Source organism: Apodemus sylvaticus, chromosome 3 (assembly GCF_947179515.1).
Source record: "Apodemus sylvaticus chromosome 3, mApoSyl1.1, whole genome shotgun sequence".
NCBI classification, from domain to species: domain Eukaryota; kingdom Metazoa; phylum Chordata; class Mammalia; order Rodentia; family Muridae; genus Apodemus; species Apodemus sylvaticus.
Genome location: NC_067474.1, coordinates 123,795,028 through 123,809,192, shown reverse-complemented (window position 1 = coordinate 123,809,192; position 14,165 = coordinate 123,795,028).

Here is a 14,165-nt window from a genome sequence, read left to right as displayed (position 1 = left end):
TCAAAAACCAGTGCTTCTTCTCTTATTTCCTCACAGGACATTCTGGTCCTGAGAGGGGGAGTGACTTGATCAAAGTCACACAATAGTTCTCGACAGCTCAGTTCAAGTTGGCCCACATTTATTGAGTGGTTTAGGTATTTAAGGAACTGAGCCTGCTGAGTTCTTCTCCACAGGGCTCTGGGCAGAGCTGTGTTAATTGTCTAAGAGCAGGTGCATAGAGAAATGGCAGACACTGGTCACATGCAGTAAAGATTGAAATGGGAGTGATTTCAGTTGGAGGGTAAGGCCTCTACCACCCAAGCTGGCCTCAAGATAAGGAAGGCCAGACTGGCCCCACTCCTTTTTGTTTGCCAGAGATTGTCTATTGCTATAATATTTACCCCATCTGGTAGATCGGATCGAGTAACCATCCTTATCTGTGTTTATGCATGATGTCATGCATTAGTTACCACACCATAAATAAAATTTTATATTCTCCTCTGTGAAGAGGTTTTTGTCGTTATACAATATCAACAGCTCCTGCTGATTATTTACTCTGTGCTAGACACCAAGCATTCCATATCTGTCAGCTCATTTATTCTTTATTACAATCCCAGGAGGCAGGAGCTAGTGTTTTTATCCACATTTTAAAAATAAGTAAAGTGAAGCGCAGTTAGTGCTCCTGTCCTCGGTCCGTGGATTTCAAGGGGTTTTTGGGGGTTTTTTTTTTTTTGTTTGTTTTGGGTTTTTTTTGGTTTTTTGGATTTGGTTTTTTCGAGACAGGGTTTCTCTGTATAGCCCTGGCTGTCCTGGAACTCACTCTGTAGACCAGGCTGGCCTCGAACTCAGAAATCCGCCTGCCTCTACCTCCCAGAGTGCTGGGATTACAGGCATGTGCCACCACCTCCCGGCTTGATTTCAAGCATTTTTAAATGAAACCACAAACCGCGCAATGGTATTAATTAATTCTATGACCTACTAATGGGTTGCTATTTGCCATTTGAAAAGCAATGCCCTAGCTGGGTGGTGGACATCAAAGGCAACACATAGAAACCCTGTCTCAACACCATCCCCAAATTTTAATTTTTATAAATAAATAAATAAACAAACAAACAAATGGAATAAGGCCCTAGATGCTATATACACCAATATACCAAAAGTCTAATGAAATTCTAAATCTTAATACTTTGTTTATGTGGAGCTGAGAATTGACATTCCTAACTCCTAAATCATAACACTCTTTAATGTGAACTTTCACATCCTGAGATCCTCTGTATTGCATCCTCTGCTGCAGTGCAAAGGCACATAGGCAGTGACGGGGTCTCACAGGGACATAGGCAGTGACGAGGTCTCACAGGGACATAGGCAGTGACAGGGTCTCACAGGGACATAGGCAGTGACAGGGTCTCACAGGGACATAGACAGTGATGAGGTCTCACAGGGACATAGGTAGTGATGAGGTCTCACAGGGACATAGGCAGTGACGGGGTCTCACAGGGACATAGGCAGTGATGGGGTCTCACAGGGACATAGGCAGTGATGAGGTCTCACAGGGACATAGGCAGTGACGGAGTCTCACAGGGACATAGGCAGTGATGAGGTCTCACAGGGACATAGGCAGTGATGAGGTCTCACAGGGACATAGGCAGTGATGGGGTCTCACAGGAACATAGGAAGTGACGGGGTCTCACAGGGACATAGGCAGTCTCACTCATGAATGCATCTTAGAATCACCTGGAAGATTTTAAATGTCAAACTTCCTGATTCAACTGGTCTAGGATGAAGCCCAGATGTGAGCATTTTTTAAAACTCCTGGCTGAGTCTGTGATGCAGGCAGGCCTGAGGGTGACATGCTAAGTACTTCATTCTGGGGAAGCATGGGACAGAAGGCAACTTAAAGAAGCTGGGGGGGGGGGAAGCTGTGTTCTATGTTTGGTTTGCTGTTATTGTTATTTATGTACTGAGGGACATATTTTGGTTTTTAAATTCAGGGCCTCGTTTCATTGGGCCTCCAAATTGGCTTCAAACTCAATATATAACATAAGATGACTTAGTTTCGTTATATGGGTTCTTTGGGGGGCAGTGGTGGTGGAGAAAGGGTCTCCTGTAACTTAGCCTGTCCTTGAACTTAATATTTAGCTAAGACTCCTGATGCTCCCACCTCTACCTCCCAGTGCATGATGTCACACCGGGCCTCACATTTACTTGCAGTGCTGGGATGGAACCAAAGTTTCACACGCTCTGGCCAAGGGTTTTAGCCCTGGTCTGCTCCGGTCTACTGACCTCGATATGGCCGAAGGTTGTTTTTCTGAGTGGGCTCTTGTGCTGGGTGCCTTCTCTTTGTCGACCTCGCTGTCTATCTGAATGAAAATGAGAACATGGCCAACCCAAAGCGTGAGAGCCATGAGAGGGGAGAGAGATGGAGAGAATGTGAGAGTAAGAAGAGAGAGGAGAGAGGGCCGAGAGGACCAATGGAGAGCCAAGGTAACCAAGGGGACAAAGAGAATGGGTGGTTGTTTATAGGAACAGAGGCTGGGGGAAGGGAAAGAAGGGAAGACCCCTTACCCCGGATGGACAGGTAGGGGGCAGGGTGAGAATGTTCAGGGGAGACACAGGTACTGAGAGAGGCCAAGCAGACACTTTGGTATTCCAGTAGCACAGTGAGCTGTTTGTCCTGGGTTTCTTTGGGACCTGACACTATCTAGTGTACTGATTGATGACATAATAGATTTCTTTTCCTCCTGCCTTTCATTTAGGTTCAAGCCAGAGCAGCCTTGAAGGTGATTAGAGAGGGGAGAAGGCACGCTCAGAAATTAATTCTCTGGTTATGTCCCTGCAAGGAGGCCCATGGCTGGCTGTGAATCTCCTTTATGGTGACTAGCTGCATCAGTTTTAGGTCAAGGGTGTTAACAGCTCAGAAAGGTTCCTGAATTATCCCTGCTGCCTACCTACATGTTTGAAATCAGGTTCTTTGTAAATAAACCTCTTTCACATGAGTTTCCTATCTAGGCTCTGACAACAACAACAACAACAAAAAAAACCTGTAAGCAGGGGGGGAGGGGAGCATGACGTATGGATAAGGGGCAGAAACCAGGAGTGGTACACATCTTTGACCTCAGCCAGCACTGGGAGCAGAGACAATTGATCTCTGTGAGTTCAGAACCAACCTGGTCTATAGAGTGAGTTCTAAGACAACTAGGGCTACACAGTGAGACCCTGTTACAAGTCAACAAAACAAAACAAAATGAGCAAACTAAAAAGAAAAGAAAAAAAAGTAAGGGAAGGACAGAAATCTCAGCTGGAAGCCGGGCAGTGGTGGCGCACGCCTGTAATCCCAGCACTTGAGAGGCAGAGGCAGGCAGATTTCTGAGTTCAAAGCCAGCCTGCTCTACAGAGTGAGTTCCGGGACAGCCAGGGCTACACAGAGAAACCCTGTCTCGAAAAACCAAAGAAAGAGAGAGAGAGAGAGAGAGAGAGAGAGAGAGAGAGAGAGAGAGAGAGAGAGAGAGAAGTCACTGAGGACCAACCAGTGACCAAACCCAATGTTCAGTTTTCAGCCTTAATCCTCCTCGGTTTATCAGCAGCATTTGACTAGTTATTGCTCTCCACCCTGGAGCAGATTAGTCAGGTCCTTGGCCTCTGAGCTAACTACCGAGTTGCTGTGCTTGCCCCCTGGCTAACCCCAGCCTCTTCCTCACTTCCCCGGTTTTCATCTTCCTGATGCTCAATGCCTGAGTCCCCAAGGCTATCTGTCCCTTGGTTCTTTTGTCTGTCTATACCAACTCTTCTCCTGGCTTGAAAAGTTCTGCATTCTGTCCACACCCACATTTACAGCTCTGACTCAGGTCTCTTTCAACCCCTCACTCCTGCATCCAGCCTCACGACACATAAGAACAGTTTCTTGAGCCAGCTTTGAACATCAGATATTATATTTTTAAGAACTTTTGAAAGCCTCCGGTTAACCATAGACATTACTAAAAATTAAATTATATAAATGGAACAAAGATAATATTCAAAGACTGTGTTGGCTCAGTAGTAGACAAACATACATGAAATTTCAGTAAGGAGCACTGTACATTTTATTATTTGTGTGATATATATCACTATCAGTAAATTTATATATGTAGATCCACACCCACATACATACACTCCATTCCTCTTCCTCAGCAGCTAGTTGTTAAACATTTACTAGCATGCCATTGCTAATGTGTAACTTGAACTTAGTTTGTCCAAAACTGACCTCTTGACCGTCCACTCCTAATCAGTTGCCTCTGCTGTAACCGTTCTTCATCTCAATTAAAGGGACTTTATACTTCCTGTTGCTTCACTCAAAAACTTTAACATCGTTTCTGACTCTTTTCTTTCAGCCTTCGTATCCAACCTATAAAAATGTTTTCCCAAGCTGGGTGGTGGCCAGCATGCACTAAAAGAAGAAATATCAATTCCCTGTTTACAAACCCTTTAATGGGTTCCCATCTCAGAGTCAAAGGCAAAGTCTCCACAGTGGCTGATACACTGAGGGAAATGGGGGAGAATCAAATGTTCTGGGGTCTATTGAATGCTGGTTCTGAATTGATACGAATTCCAGGAGACTGGAAGAAACACTGTGGTCCTCCAGTTAAAGCAGGGGCTTAAGGAGAGCAAGTGGTTAATGGAGGTTTTGGTAGGTCCCCTAACGCATCTTGTGGTTATTTCACCAGTTCTGAGATGTATAATTGAGATAGATATGTTTAGAAGTTGGCAGAAATCTCATATTGGTTCCCTGACTTGTGGAGTGAGGACTATTATGGCTGAAACGGCTAAATGGAAGCCTTTAGAGTTGCCTCTGCCAAAGAAAATAATGAATCAAAAATAGTATCCTATCCCTGCAGGAATTGCAGAAATTAGTGCCAACATCAAGGACTTGAAAGATGCAGGGGTGGTGGTTCCTACCACATCTCCCTTTAACTCTCTTGTCTGGACAGTGCAGAAGACAGATGGATTGTGGAGAATGACAATTGAGTATCAGGAACTCTATTAAGTAATGACTCTGTGCAGCTGCTGTACCAGATGTGGTATCCTTACTTGAGCAGATTAACACCTCTCCTGGTAGATAGCATACAACTACTTATCTATAAAATGTCTTTTTCTCAATACTTGTCCATAAAGACCGCCAGAAGCAATATGCTTTAAGTTAGCAAGACCAGAAGTATACCTTTACAGTTTTACCTTAAGGATATATTAAGTCTCCTGCTCTGTTATAACTTAATTCAAAGAGATTTTGATTGTCTCTTCCACAAAAATACCATATTGGTTCCTATATTGATGACAGTATGCTAATTAGATCAAGTGAGCAGGAAGTAGTAACCACTTTGGACTTACTGGTAACGCATACGCACATCAGGGCATGGGAAATAAACTCAACCAAATTTCTAGAGCCTTCTAAGGCCCTCTACATCATTAATATTCTTCTGAGTCCAGTGTTGTGGAGCTTGCAGAGAGATTCCTTCTAAGGTGAAAGGTATGTTATTGTAACTGGCCCCTCCCACCACCAAGAAAGAAGCACAAATAGTGGACCTATTTGGATTCTAGAGACAGCACATTCCTCACTTGGGTGTGCTTCTTCAGCCTATATTCCAAATGACTTGGAAAGCTGCTAGCTTTGAGTGGGGCCTGAGCAAGGGAAGGCTCTTCAATGGGTCTAGGCTGTTGTGTAGGCTGCTCTACCACTTGGACCATATGATCTAGCAGACTTGATAGTATTTAAGGTGTCAGTAGCAGATAGGGATGCTGTTTGGAGTCTTCATCAGGTCCCTATAGGTGAATCACAGAGAGATCTTTGGGTATTTGGAGCAAGGCTCTACCATCAGTTGCAGAAAACTATTTTCCCTTTGAGAGACAGCTATTTTCCCTTTGAGAGACAGTTTTTGGGCTGCTATTGGGCCTTAGTGGAAACAAGCTGAACATTTGACAATGGGCCATGTTCAAGCTACCATGCAATTTGAACTGGTCATGATCTGGGTGTTATCTGACCCACCAAGCTATAAAGTAGGATGTGCACAGCAGCAATCTATTAGCAAATATAAATTGCATATCATTTATGTGATTAGGTCAGAGCAGGTGCTGAAGGTACAAGTAAATTACAGGAAAGTTGACTAAATGCCTATGGTTTCTACTCCTGTTACAATGCCATCTGCTAGCAAGCCTCAGGGAGCGTTCTCTATGATCAGATGACTGAGGAAAAGAAGGCCAGAGCCTGGTTTACTGATGGTTCTGCACATTACAGAGGCACCGCCCAAAAGTGGACAGCTGCAGCATTACAGCTCTTTCTGAAAGAACCCTGAAAGGCATTAGAGAAGGGAAATCTTCACAGTGGGCAAACTGCGGACAGTTCACATAGTCATACATTTTGTTTGGAAGGAAAAATGGACAGATGTGGGAGTGTTCACTGACTCATGGACTGTAGCTAATGAGTGGGCTGGATGGTCAAGGACTTGGAAAAAACATGATTGAAAAATTGATGAGAAAGACATCTGGAGAAGACATATGAGAAAAGATCTCTTCAAACAGGCAAAGGATGTGAAGGTGCTTGTGTCCCATGTAAACGTTCACCAAAAGGTGACTTCGGCTGAGGAGGGGTTCAATAATCAAGTGTATAGGTTGGCCCGCTCTGTGGACAGTCTCATTCCTCAGCTATCCCTGTCATTGCCCAATGGGCCCACATACAAAGTGGCCACAGTGGCAGAGAGGGGGCTTATGTGTGGACTCAACATGGACCTCCCCTCATTAAGGCTGACCTGGAACAGCTGCTGCTGAGTGCCAGATCTGCCAACAAAATAAACCAACACTGAGCCTCAGATATGGCACCTGGTAGTGGACTGACTTCAATGAAAGGACAATGCTAGCCGGGCGGTGGTGGCGCACGCCTGTAATCCCAGCACTCTGGGAGGCAGAGGCAGGTGGATCTCTGAGTTCGAGGCCAGCCTGCTCTACAGAGTGAGTTCCAGGACAGCCAGGGCTACACAGAGAAACCCTGGCTCGGGGAAAAAAAAAAAACCGAAAGGACAATGCTTTATTTATTTATTTATTTATTTTTGAGACAGGGTTTCTCTGTGTAGCCCTGGCTGTCCTGGAACTCACTCTGTAGACCAGGCTGGCCTTGAACTCAGAAATCTGCCTGCCTCTGCCTCCCAAGTGCTGGGATTAAAGGCATGAACCACCACTGCCCGGCCCAATGCTTTATTCTTATGAGAGAAAATACTTATTCTAGTTATGAATTTGCCTTTCCTGCACATAATGTTTCCACCAAAACTACAATCCATGTACTTATAGAATGAGTTATCCATCATTATAGTATTCCATGCAGTATTGCTTCTGACCACAGAACTCACTTCACAGCCAGAGAAATGTGATAGTGGACCCATGATCATGCAATATACTGGTTTTACCATGTTCTCCATCATTCTGAAGCAGCTGGCCTGTTATAAAGTTGGAATAGCCCTTTAAAGACAAAGTTGCAGAGCCAGTTAAATGACAGCAGCCTGGAGGGCTGGAGCAAGAATCTCTAGAATGCAGTCTATGCTTTGAATCATCATCTAATATGGTATGGTTTCTCCCATAGCTAGGATCCACGGGTCTGTGAATCAAGGGGTAGAAAATGAAATTATTCCACACCTAGTAACCCAATAGGATTGTTTTTTTGCTTTCTGTTTCAATGACCTTAAGTTCTGCTGGCCTAGAAAGTTCCAGACTGGGAAGTGCTCCTGTTAGGAGCCACAACAGTCCATTGAACTGGAAGCTCAGACATCATCCTGGACACTTTGGGCTTCTGGTGCTCTTAAATCAACAGGCTAGGAAAAGGGACAACGGCGTTAGGAGCGGTGATGGATCCAGATCCAAAGGGAAATCAGACTGCTTTTCCACAATAGGCATAAGAACGATTGTGTCCGGAGTGCAAGAGATCTGTCAGAGAATCCTTTGGTGTTACTATGCCCTGTGATTAAAGTCAATGGGAAACTACAGCTACTTAATCCAAGCAAGATGACAAGGGGCACAGACCTTACAGGAATGAAAGTGAGGGTCACTTATCTAGAAAAAGAACCAAGACTTGATGAGGAGCTAGCTGAGGGTGAAGGAAATACAATAGAGGAAGATTATAAATACCAGATAATGGGCTGGAGAGATGGCTCAGTGGGTAAGAGCACCGACTGCTCTTCCAAAGGTTATGAGTTCAAATCCCAGCACCCACATGGTGGCTCACAACCATCCTTAAAGAGATCTGGTGTGTCTGAAGACAGCTACAGTGTACTTACATATAATAAATAAATCTTTAAAAAAAAAAGATTTAAAAAAATAAAAATAAATACCAGATAAGGTCATGTGTCCAATTGCAGAAATAAAGATTATAGTTGGCATGAGTTTTCTGTTCATATTTTGTCAAGACTATGCTTGTATAGATATTTATTTTCTTTCCTCAATTTCTCATGTAATGTAATATTAATTTACAGTGAGTCAATGTCCCTTGGGAACATTTTTTAGTATCTAAACTTAAATACCAATTGATGTTAAAGAAATTGGAAGAAAGACAAATGTGTTCTTAACAAAATAAAACAGAAGCATTCATATTGCTTTATAATCCTTGTTTCTGCAACTGGTTACGTAGCCTTAGCTGATATTTATAACTACCTTCCTCTACTACCCATTCTGTATTTCTTCTGCCCTTGTAAAAGGCCATAGGTCCCTCTGGGGAAGAACTGGAGAAAGGCAAAACTTTTTTAGGTGTCTTATCAAGATCCTTCCTCAGAGGAACCTGGCCACCCCTTCATTCAAGGGGTTCTGGGTCTGCAAACTGACTCAAGTCTGGAAATTGATTCACTGACTGAGATTGCCTTTTGCCATGATCCAAGGTAGCCTTTCTTTTATTTGTTTGAGAATTTTTCTGCTTATACAGATTAAACAGATATTCAGTAGGCTTCCTATCTATATATTTCATACCTGAAAACACCATGACAGATTAGCCAGTACCACAGGTCTGAACAAGTCATGCCATTATAAATTCACCTTTCCTGTGCTGACTATTATGGGCTAGGTCATTATAGACATTGTTTTGTCTACACTATCCATTATAATAACTACAATCACCTTGTCTCTGGTGGTTCAATGCTGCCACTTGGCCCTTGTTACCTCAGGGCCCAATTAAACCCATTGCATTTAATTCATCTAATTGAGCAGCCACATCTCCAACCCTAAGGTCTGGCACAAGGAAAAGGACAAGAACAAAACCCTTCAAATATGCTGGTGCCCCTCTCACCAATTTGCATCTTATAGGATTCATGAAGGGCATAGTTTCTGGGCTTTCCTATTGTGGAGGATTAGGTTTTACACAGGATACACATTAGGTATCCACTCTAGCACTGCAATTTCCCTGAGCCTTAAAATCCCTTTGTCAACAAGGGATATCAGGCATCTCCAACTCCTTTTCAATAGGCCATCTTTTGATAAACGCTTCAGCTAACCATTCAAACAAACTTCACACACCTTTTTTTTAAAAAAAAAAAAAAAAACTATGTGAGCTTCCATATTAAACCCTTCATTCAAGGGGTTTTGGGTCTCCACCAAGAATCTCCACCCAGAGGGTCCATGTCAGTAAACTCATCCTGATCTATGTTCTCACCACCATTATCCCACACCCTTAAAATCTGTTCCCACACATATTCCCCAGATTTCTGCTTGAATGAATTAGCACACTCATTAAGCTCCTTAGTAGTGTAGCACATTTCCTCATGGACTACACTTCCCACCTCCCCTCTAGGGGCCTGTTTTGCCTTGAGTCTGGTTATAGGTCTAGAAGAAACTATTGGTGGGTCTTGAAGAACATCAATATTGTCTTGTTTAGCATTTTCTTCAGAGAAAGTAACTGCTGGTTTATCAGACTCTGAGGGATTAATTTCCTCATGTGAAAAGGGTATTATTTGAAGGGGTGGGGCTGAAGGTACTACTTCCTTAGGTGGGGAAAACCCTTGAGAATATAAAGATTCAAAATTTTCAGCTTCAACAGGGTCCTCCCACACATCCCCATCCCAAGTTATAGGATCCCATTCGTTGCCAATTAATGCTCTTACTTTAACTATTGACACCCTCTGAGGCTAAGACTTGAATTTTCGCTGTAGTTCAGCCAACCTTATAATGAGGGCTTCAGTTTGATTTTCTGCAACTCGAGCTCTATGACTTCTGGAGAGAAGATTCTCTTCAAGGGCACACTTAGAAACCTTTAGATTCCGTTCCTTCTGCCTCTTCTGCCACCTGCCCTTTCTGTTGTGGCAGACAGAGTCTGTCACAGTGAAGGCACCATCTCCTGATACTTCCTAGAACCCCCTCCCACCTCTGGAGGCCCAGAGCTGCTGCCCAGGATCCAGGAGGATTCACTACCCAACAACCACCCCCACCCCACCTCCCACCCCACCCCACCCCGGCCTTCCTGAATACCACTCTCCTTCTGTTCCTTCTGCCCCTTCTGTAGCCACCTGACCTTTCTGCTGGGGCTGGGGTAGATTCTTGCCAGGTCTGCCACAGTGAAGACACCATCTCCTGATATTTCCTAGAAAACCTATCACACTCAGGGCGTTTGAGAACCAGCCGCACTCAGGTCATTTGGAGTACGGAGAGGCCTGGGAGCACAGGAAAGCTAGTTCCCCAGGAATGCCAACATACCTGTGTGCACAGAGAGAACAGGAATCCCAAGAATACAGATACACAGGCTTGTGGGACAGATAAGACGCAGTCAGGGACAGCAAGATCAGCTAATACCAGAGATAACTAGATGGCAAAAGGAAAATGCAAGATCATTACTAATAGAAACCAAGGCAACATGGCACCATCAGAAATCAGTTCTCTCACAATAGCAAATCCTGGATACCCCAACACACCAGAAAAGCAAGAACTGGGTTTAAAATCACATCTCATAATGCTGATAGCGGACTTCAAAAAGGACATAAATAACTCCCTTTAAAAAATACGGGAGAACATGGGTCAACAGGTAGAAGCCCTTAAAGAGGAAACACAAAAATCCCTTAAAGAATTTCAGGAAAATACAAACAAACAAGTGAAGGAACTGAACAAAACCATCCAGGATCTAAAAATGGAAATAGAAACAATAAAGAAATCACAAAGTGAAACAACTCTGGAGATAGAAAACCTTGGAAAGAATTCAGGAGTCATAGATGCAAGCATCAACAACAGAATACAAGAGATAGAAGAAAGAATCTCAGGTGCTGAAGATACTTTAGAAAACATAGACTCAACAGTCAAAGAAAACACAAAATGCAAAAATCTTGTAACCCAAAACATCCAGGAAATCAAGGACACAATGAGAAGACCAAACCTAAGGATTATAGGTATAGAAGAGAGCAAGGATTTACAACTTAAAGGGCCCATGAATATCTTCAACAAAATTATAGAAGAAAATTTCCCTAACCTAAAGAAAGAGATGCTCATGAACATACAAGAAGCCTACAGAACTCCAAACAGACTGGACCAGAACAGAAATTCCTCCCATCACATAATGATCAAAACACCAAATTCACTAAACAAAGAAAGAATATTAAAAGCAGTAAGGGAACTGGGCAGTGGTGGCACATGCCTGTAATCCCAGCACTCTGGGAGACAGAGGCAGGTGGATTTCTGAGTTCAAGGCCAGCCTGGTCTACAGAGTGAGTTCCAGGACAGCCAGGGCTATACAGAGAAACCCTGTCTTGAAAAAACCAAACCAAAAAAATAAATAAATAAAGGCAATAAGGGGAAAAGGTCAAGTAACACATAAAGGAAAACCTATTCAAATTACAATAGACTTCTCACCAGAAACTATCAAAGCTAGAAGATCCTAGGTAGATATCATAAAGATCCTAAGTGAACATAGTAGCCCAGGCTACTATAACCAGCAAAACTCTCAATTACCATAGATGGAGAAAACAAGACATTCCACGACAAAATCAAATTTACACAATATCTTTCCACAAACCCAGCTCTACAAAGGATAATAGGTGGAAAATAACAACACAAAGCAGGAAACCATGCCCTAGAAAAAGCAATAAAGTTCTTCTTTCAGCAAACCCAACAGAAGATAGCCACACAAACAGAATTCCACCTTTAACAATGAAAATAACAGGAAGGAATAATCACTTTTCCTTAATATCTCTTAATATCAATGGTCTCAATTCTCCAATAAAAAGACATAGACTAACAGACTGGATATATAAATAGGACCAAACATTTTGCTGCATACAAGAAACCCACCTCAGTGACAAAGACAGTCACTACCTCAGAGTCAAAGGTTAGAAAACAATTTTCCAAGCAAATGGTCCCAAGAAACAAGCTGGAGTGGCCATTCTTATATCAGATAAAATCAACTTTCAACGAAAAGTTGTCAAAAAAGATAAGGAGGGACTCTTGATACTTATCAGAGGAAAAATCTACTAAAATGAACTCTCAATTCTGAACATCTATGTTCCAAATGCAAGGGTACCCACATTCATAAAAGAAACATCACTAAAGCTCAAAGCACACATTGCACCCCACACAATAATAGTGGAGACTTCAACATCCCACTCTCAGCAATGGACAGATCATGGAAACAGATACTAAACAGAGACACAGTGAAACTAACTGAAGTTATGGACCAAATGGATATATCAGATATTTATAGAACATTCCATCCTAAAGCAAAATAATATACCTTCTTCTCAGCACCAAATGGTACCTTCTCCAAAAATGACCATATGATTGGTCACAGAACAGGCCTCAACAGATACAGGAATATTGAAATAATTCCATGCACACTATCAGATCACCAGAGTCTAAGGCTGGTCTTAAGTTCAAACAAAAACAACAGAAAACACACATACACATGAACATTGAACAATGCTCTACTCAATGATAGCTCAGTCAAGGAAAAAAAATAAGAAATTAAAGATTTTTTAGAATTTAATGAAAATGAGGACATATCATACCAAAACTTATGGGACACAATGAAAGCAGTGCTAAGAGGAAAACTCATAGCTCTAAGTGCCTCCAAAAAGAAAATGGAGAGAGGTTTACACTAGCAGCTTGACAACACACCTGAAAGCTCTAGAACAAAAAGAAGCAAATGTACCCAAGAAGATTAGATGGCAGGAAACAATCAAACTCAGGGCCAAAATCAACCAAATAGAAAAAAAAAAAAAACTATACAAAGAATCAACAAAACCAGGAGCTGGTTCTTTGAGAAAATCAACAAGATGGATAAACCCTTAGCCAGACTAACCAGAGGGCACAGAAGCACTACCCAAATTAATAAAATCAGAAATGAAAAGTGAGACATAACAACAGAAACTGTGGAAATTCAAAAAATCATCAGATGCTACTACAAGAGCTTATACTCAACAATATTGGAAAATACAGACAAAATGGACAATTTTCTAAACACATACCAGGTGCCAATCTTAAAACAGGATCAGATAAACCATCTAAATAGTCCCATAAGTCCTGAGGAAATAGAAGCAGTTGTTAATAGTCTCCCAACAAAAATAAGCCCAGGACCAGATGCCTTTAGCTGGGAATTCTATCAGATCTTCAAAGAAGAGCTAATACTGATACTCTTCAAACTATTCCACAAAATAGAAACACAGGGAACACTACCCAATTCATTCTCTGAAGCCAAAATAATGCTTATACCTAAACCAAACAAAGACCAAACAAGGAAAGAGAACTTCAGACCAATTTCCCTTATGAACATTGATGCAAAAATTCTCAACAAAATTCTGGCCAACTGAGTCCAAGAATGCATCAAAATGATAATTCACCACGATCAAGTAGGCGTCATCTCAGGGATGCAGGGATGGTTCAATATATGGAAATCCATCAATGTAATCTACTACATAAACTCAAAGAAAAAAAACCACATAGTCATTTCATTAGATGCTAAAAGAGCTTTTGACAAAATTCAGCATCACTTCATAATAAAAGTCTTGGAGAGATCAGGAATTCAAGGCCCATACCTAAACATAGTGAAAGCAATATAGAGCAAACTGGTAGCCAACATCAAACTAAATGGAAAGAAACTTAAAGCAATCCCACTAAAATCAGGGACCAGACAAGGCTGCCCACTCTCTCCCTATCTATTAAATATAGTACTTGAAGTCCTAGCCAAAGCAATTAGACAACAAAAGGACGTC